The sequence below is a fragment of the Osmia lignaria genome, unplaced genomic scaffold (genome assembly GCF_051020975.1).
Source record: "Osmia lignaria lignaria isolate PbOS001 unplaced genomic scaffold, iyOsmLign1 scaffold0035, whole genome shotgun sequence".
Taxonomy (NCBI): Eukaryota; Metazoa; Arthropoda; class Insecta; order Hymenoptera; family Megachilidae; genus Osmia; species Osmia lignaria.
In genome coordinates this window covers 769,591-775,679 of record NW_027478176.1, presented here as the reverse complement: position 1 = coordinate 775,679, position 6,089 = coordinate 769,591, and the positions used below count along the sequence as shown (strand labels likewise).

The 6,089-nt window shown below is 40.8% G+C and overlaps 1 non-coding gene across 1 annotated transcript; it reads right to left on the bottom strand.

The window, feature by feature from the left end:
* Positions 1 to 3,803: 3,803 nt before the first annotated feature.
* Positions 3,804 to 5,699, bottom strand: LOC143306776 (small subunit ribosomal RNA). Its single transcript, XR_013064092.1, has one exon. It is a non-coding gene; the product is annotated as a small subunit ribosomal RNA (ribosomal RNA).
* Between the last annotated feature and the right edge of the window lie 390 nt (positions 5,700 to 6,089).

Genomic DNA, 6,089 nt, shown 5'->3' with positions numbered 1-6,089 from the left:
GAACAAGCATAGTTAATTTACTTACTTGAATAAAAGATAATTTTAGTTTGATACATTAATGTTGGATTTCACTCCTTAACCGCACACCACACGAACCTATAATCCCAAATTTCGTTCATACGAGTCGCCTTCTTGGGGAATCGCTCTCCCTATACGTCGGTGCAGTGACGTACCTATCACTGGGTCGTTACACGCTTGACGCTAACGAATTTATTTCCTTGTATTCCCAGGAAATATTTGTATTAGGCTTTAGGATCCCTGGGTTCTGCGCTTGTCTTGGTGTTGGTGCTAGTGCTATCCAATTGTTGTTTAATTTGTAGTATTGTGGAATAATTGTGTTACATTCTATCTGCGTTCCTGATTTCATTAGTATGTGTGTTTTGGGTGTTAGAAATCGTGTTTGGTTCCCGGAGGTTACTGGTAACTGCGTGTAGCATTTGTCTGTGTGAAGTAATTGCACTTCTTTTGGCGTGCATTGTATGATGTGTACCACCTCCCCTGCGAGCCTAGCAATGTATCCCGGTTTTTCCATTAGATTATACGCAAGGATACTTCGAAAAGGAGGAGGATACTCGATTCGATGTGTATGTATTTCTTTTTTTATTTTTTTTTTTTTTTATTTTTATGTATGTTCACCGATTACGCCGAGACGGATGGACCAATCGGAACGAAACCTTTTGCATCTGGTAGGGTATGTCTCCCGATTGGTCCCGTTAAAAAAACATTTTGCATTTTTTCATTCCGAACGCTTTTTATTGCAAAAAAGCGTACTATGTCATGTGCGTGCGACGTACGTTCGCCGATTACTCAGAGGCGGATGGGCCAATCGGAACGAAACTTTTTGGGTCCTGTAGAGTGTAACTCCTCATTGGTTCAGTAAAAAAAAAATTTTGCATTTTTTCATTCCTAATGACTATTTCTTTTAAATGTATGTTCGCCGATTACTCAGAGACGGTTGAACCAATCGGAACGAAACTTTCTGGATCCTGTAGAGTGTAACTCCTCATTGGTCCATTAAAAAAAATATTTTGCATTGTTTCATTCTTAATGACTATTTCTTCTAAATGTATGTTCGCCGAATCCTCCAAGATGGATGGACCAATCGGAACGAAACATTTTGCATCTTGTAGAGTATGTCTCCCAATTGGTCCTGTTAAAAAAACAGTTTGCATTTTTTCATTGTTAACGATTTTTTTGCAAAACACGTAATGCTTGACTTATAATTTACACCGATTACCGCGAGACGGATAGACCAATCGAATAAAAAATTTTGCATCTTGTAGAGTATATTTCCCGATTGGTCTCGCAAAAAACTGTTTGTATTTTTTCATTCCTAACGACTTATGTCGCAAAAAACGTAATACTTCATTTATGTCTTCTGGCGTTTATGCTGCAGGGAATGTATCGATTGTGATGAAAACTTTCACATTTAGTAGGGGGTATATCCGCGATGATCTCACTGGCAAAAATTTATTGAATTTGTTAATAACTACTATTATAGCAAAAAATCTACGCCTTCATGTTACTCTGCAAGGAATGTATCGTTCGCGATGAAACCTTTCATATTTGGTAGGAATTACAGGGTGTCAGGCGACTACCTCGACAGCCGTAGAGGGATGATTGCTAAGGGAATTCTAAACAACTCTTTCCTTTGCCAAATTGTTGGTTAAGGCTTGGTTTACGAGTTAATAACAAAAAACACCGACCAATCCGAGCGCGGATAGAGCGCAGTTCCAGGGACTGCAGTTTCGGATACGAAAACCGGACGTTGGTCGCGAACGAACGGCATGGCACCCCGTTGGCATAGCACAATAAAAAAACTGAACTGGTAGAACATTTTTAGTCGCTGTTTAGAATGAATATGGAACCTAATCTCTTATTGCCTGTCATAATGTAAAAAAGGAAATTCTAAGCATTTTAAACAACAAATAAAAATGTTTGAAGTGGTATAATTAATAAACGTTTGAATTAAAGGCTACACTAATGATGCAAAATTTGAAAACAATTTAAATGAAACTTACCCATTCGTTTCTAAATTAACTTGCTACGCTGAAAGCAAATAATTCCCACTAGATCACTGTGTCGATTCTGGACATTCGATGAGCAAACACCTCGCCCATTATTCACACCTAAGTGCAATAAATGAGGGGAGTTCACTGGCCCGATCATGAAAATTGCTGTTCTACCGAACGTGTTTCCTCGATTCCCAGTGACAATTATCTACTTTCAGCGTAGTAGGTTAATTTATGAACGAATGCGAAAGTTTCATTTATATTGTTTTCAAATTTTTCATCATTAACGTGGCTTCCAATTCAAACGTTTATTAATTATTCCATTTCAATCATTTTCATTTGTTGTTTAGAATGCTTAAAATTTCATTTTTTACATTATGATAGGCGACAAGAGATTAGGTTCCGTATTCATTTTAAACAACGACTAAAAATGTTCTACCCGTCCAATTTTTTTATTGTGCTATGCTAACGGGGTGCCGAGCTGTTCGTTTGCGACCTACGTCAGGCCCGGATTGGTCGGTGTTTTTTGTTAATAACTAGAAAAACAAGCCTTAACCAACATTTTGGAAAAGGAAAAAGTTGTTTAGAATCACCTTAGCAATCATCCCTCTTCGGCTGTAGAGGTAGTCGCGTGACACTCTGTATATCCGCGATGACCCCACTTGCAAAAATTTATGGAATTTGTTGTGTATTAACCATTTAAATTTGGTCAATATTTTTTAGGTTTATGGTTATTAGCTAAGTAACAGAAACCCAAAATCACCTTACACTATCCTAAAAATCCTACAGATTCCACTAAAAAGTGTGAAATAAAATAATTTTTAACAAAAAACAAATCCGACTTCGAAATGCACTAAAAGGTGTCAAATAATTTCTATTTCATTTATACCAATATTCCATAGCTATTAATAATATCTACTTAATCGTTAAATAGGATACCAAATACATTTTAAAGTTTTCGGAGGCGGCGCAAAATTAAAAATACCCGAACAAACGATGCTGCCAATAACGATTTGATTGCGGTATGGCAAACTTGGTAATTAATAAGTCGTAAGAGAAAAATTATAGGTCCGGCTGAAAACATTTGTAATTGTAACGATTGTATGAGAAATTGGCAGCCCTCCTGATGTACATGCACTATACTGCAGTTCACAAGAGACCATACTTAACTCGCGCCGCTCACTAGGTCTAGAGAGATTTTTAATAACGTGTGTTATTCCCCTCTACAGCTTGCTTCTTATTATACTTTGCGACCATATAAATGGCGGGCAGAAATATATGACATACGATAATTGATAACCGGTGATGATATTGTAAAGTTTCACGATACAATGAAATTCCTATTATTTGTCGCAAGAAAAAAATGACGTGAACGCAAAGTAAGAAGCAAGCTGTAAAGGGGAATCACACGCACTATTAAATATCTCCCTAGACCACAGTAGGTCACTAGCTGCGCGAGTTAAGTGCGGTCACTCGTGAACTGCAGTATAGTTAATTCGCAATGGGTTTGTTGATTCCCGTTGAATATTATTTACTTGAAATTATCAAATGGGTGATTTAGCATAGGTTGCCGACGTCCGAGTTAGGATCTTCTTAGTAGAGGAAAAGTTTTTAATTTTGCGCCGCCTCCGAAAACTATGAAATGTATTTGGTATCCTATTTAACGATTAAGTAGATATTATTAATAGCTATGGAATATTGGTATAAATGAAATAGAAATTATTTGACACTTTTTAGTGCATTTCGAAGTGGGATTTGTTTTTTGTTAAAAATTATTTTATTTTAATTTGTTAATGATCCTTCCGCAGGTTCTCCTACGGAAACCTTGTTACCACTTTTACTTCCTCTAAATAATCAAGTTTGGTCATCTTCCCGGTAACATCAGTCCGAAGACCTCACTAAATCATTCAATCGGTAGTAGCGACGGGCGGTGTGTACAAAGGGCAGGGACGTAATCAACGCGAGCTTATGACTCGCGCTTACTGGGAATTCCTCGTTCATGGGGAATAATTGCAAGCCCCAATGCCTAGCACGAAGGAGGTTCAGCGGGTTACCCGGGCCTTTCGGCCAGGGAAAACACGTTGATTCCTTCAGTGTATCGCGCGTGCGGCCCAGAACATCTAAGGGCATCACAGACCTGTTATTGCTCAATCTCGTGCGGCTAGAAGCCGCCTGTCCCTCTAAGAAGATTTGTTTGTATGTTGGTAGTAAGAACCCACCGACCGAAGTCGGGGGCCTTCGAGATACCATAAGTTACGTCTATTTAACAGGCTAGAGTCTCGTTCGTTATCGGAATTAACCAGACAAATCGCTCCACCAACTAAGAACGGCCATGCACCACCACCCACCGAATCAAGAAAGAGCTATCAATCTGTAAATCCTTCCGGAGTCCGGACCTGGTGAGGTTTCCCGTATTGAGTCAAATTAACCCGCAGGCTCCACTCCTGGTGGTGCCCTTCCGTCAACTCCTTTAAGTTTCAGCTTTGCAACCATACTTCCCCCGGAACCCAAAAGCTTTGGTTTCCCGGAAGCTGCCCGCCGAGTCATCGGAGGAACTTCGGCGGATCGCTAGCTGGCATCGTTTATGGTTAGAACTAGGGCGGTATCTGATCGCCTTCGAACCTCTAACTTTCGTTCTTGATTAATGAAAATATTTTTGGCAAATGCTTTCGCTTCTGCCCGTCTTGCGACGATCCAAGAATTTCACCTCTAACGTCGCAATACGAATGCCCCCATCTGTCCCTATTAATCATTACCTCGGGGTTCCGAAAACCAACAAAATAGAACCGAGGTCCTATTCCATTATTCCATGCACAGAGTATTCAGGCGAAGGTAGCCTGCTTTGAGCACTCTAATTTGTTCAAAGTAAACGTACCGGCCCACCTCGACACTCAGTGAAGAGCACCGCGATGGAATATTAGTTGGACCGCCCGCGAGGAGCTAAGCCCACCGGTAGGACGTACCACATAATGCCAGTTAAACACCGCGAGCGGTGAACCGACACTGTGACACACAGATTCAACTACGAGCTTTTTAATCGCAGCAACTTTAATATACGCTATTGGAGCTGGAATTACCGCGGCTGCTGGCACCAGACTTGCCCTCCAATGGATCCTCGTTAAAGGATTTAAAGTGTACTCATTCCGATTACGGGGCCTCGGATGAGTCCCGTATCGTTATTTTTCGTCACTACCTCCCCGTGCCGGAAGTGGGTAATTTGTGCGCCAGCTGCCTTCCTTGGATGTGGTAGCCGTTTCTCAGGCTCCCTCTCCGGAATCGAACCCTGATTCCCCGTTACCCGTTACAACCATGGTAGGCGTAGAACCTACCATCGACAGTTGATAAGGCAGACATTTGAAAGATCCGTCGTCGGTGCTAGAAGATCATACGATCAGCACAAAGTTATTCAGAGTCACCAAAGCCGACGATGGACGAACGGACAAGCCGTCCGCCGCCGATTGGTTTTGATCTAATAAAAGCATTCCTCCCATCTCTGGTTGGAATTCTGGTTTGCATGTATTAGCTCTAGAATTACCACAGTTATCCAAGTAATGTTTTGTACGATCTAAGAAACCAAAACTGATTTAATGAGCCATTCGCGGTTTCACCTTAATTCGGTATGTACTTAGACATGCATGGCTTAATCTTTGAGACAAGCATATGACTACTGGCAGGATCAACCAGGGAGCTTAGTTATTATTGTAAATTTAAATTTTCGTCGTCGGCTCCTCCCCATAAGACCGATCGACGTTAAGCCATTTCTCTTTTGTATGTAACACACATTTCATAAATTTTGTACCTCTTATAGAGGCCAAATATTCTCCTCCTCCGCTCATAAAGCACGAAAATCACTTTCACGCCGTGCATCCATCGTGCAAGCACGTAAACCACACACGCTGGACAATATAATAAGAGATAGCGCGGACAGTGGCATGCTATACAAATCGAGAAAGCGCGTACAGTGATCATGCTGGTCATTTTGCCACCAAATTTTATAATCTTTATCATCAGAGCGGGCCCACCAACCTCGTCTCTGTGCTTTATACATTTCTGCTCCATCCCCACACACCTTTTCAA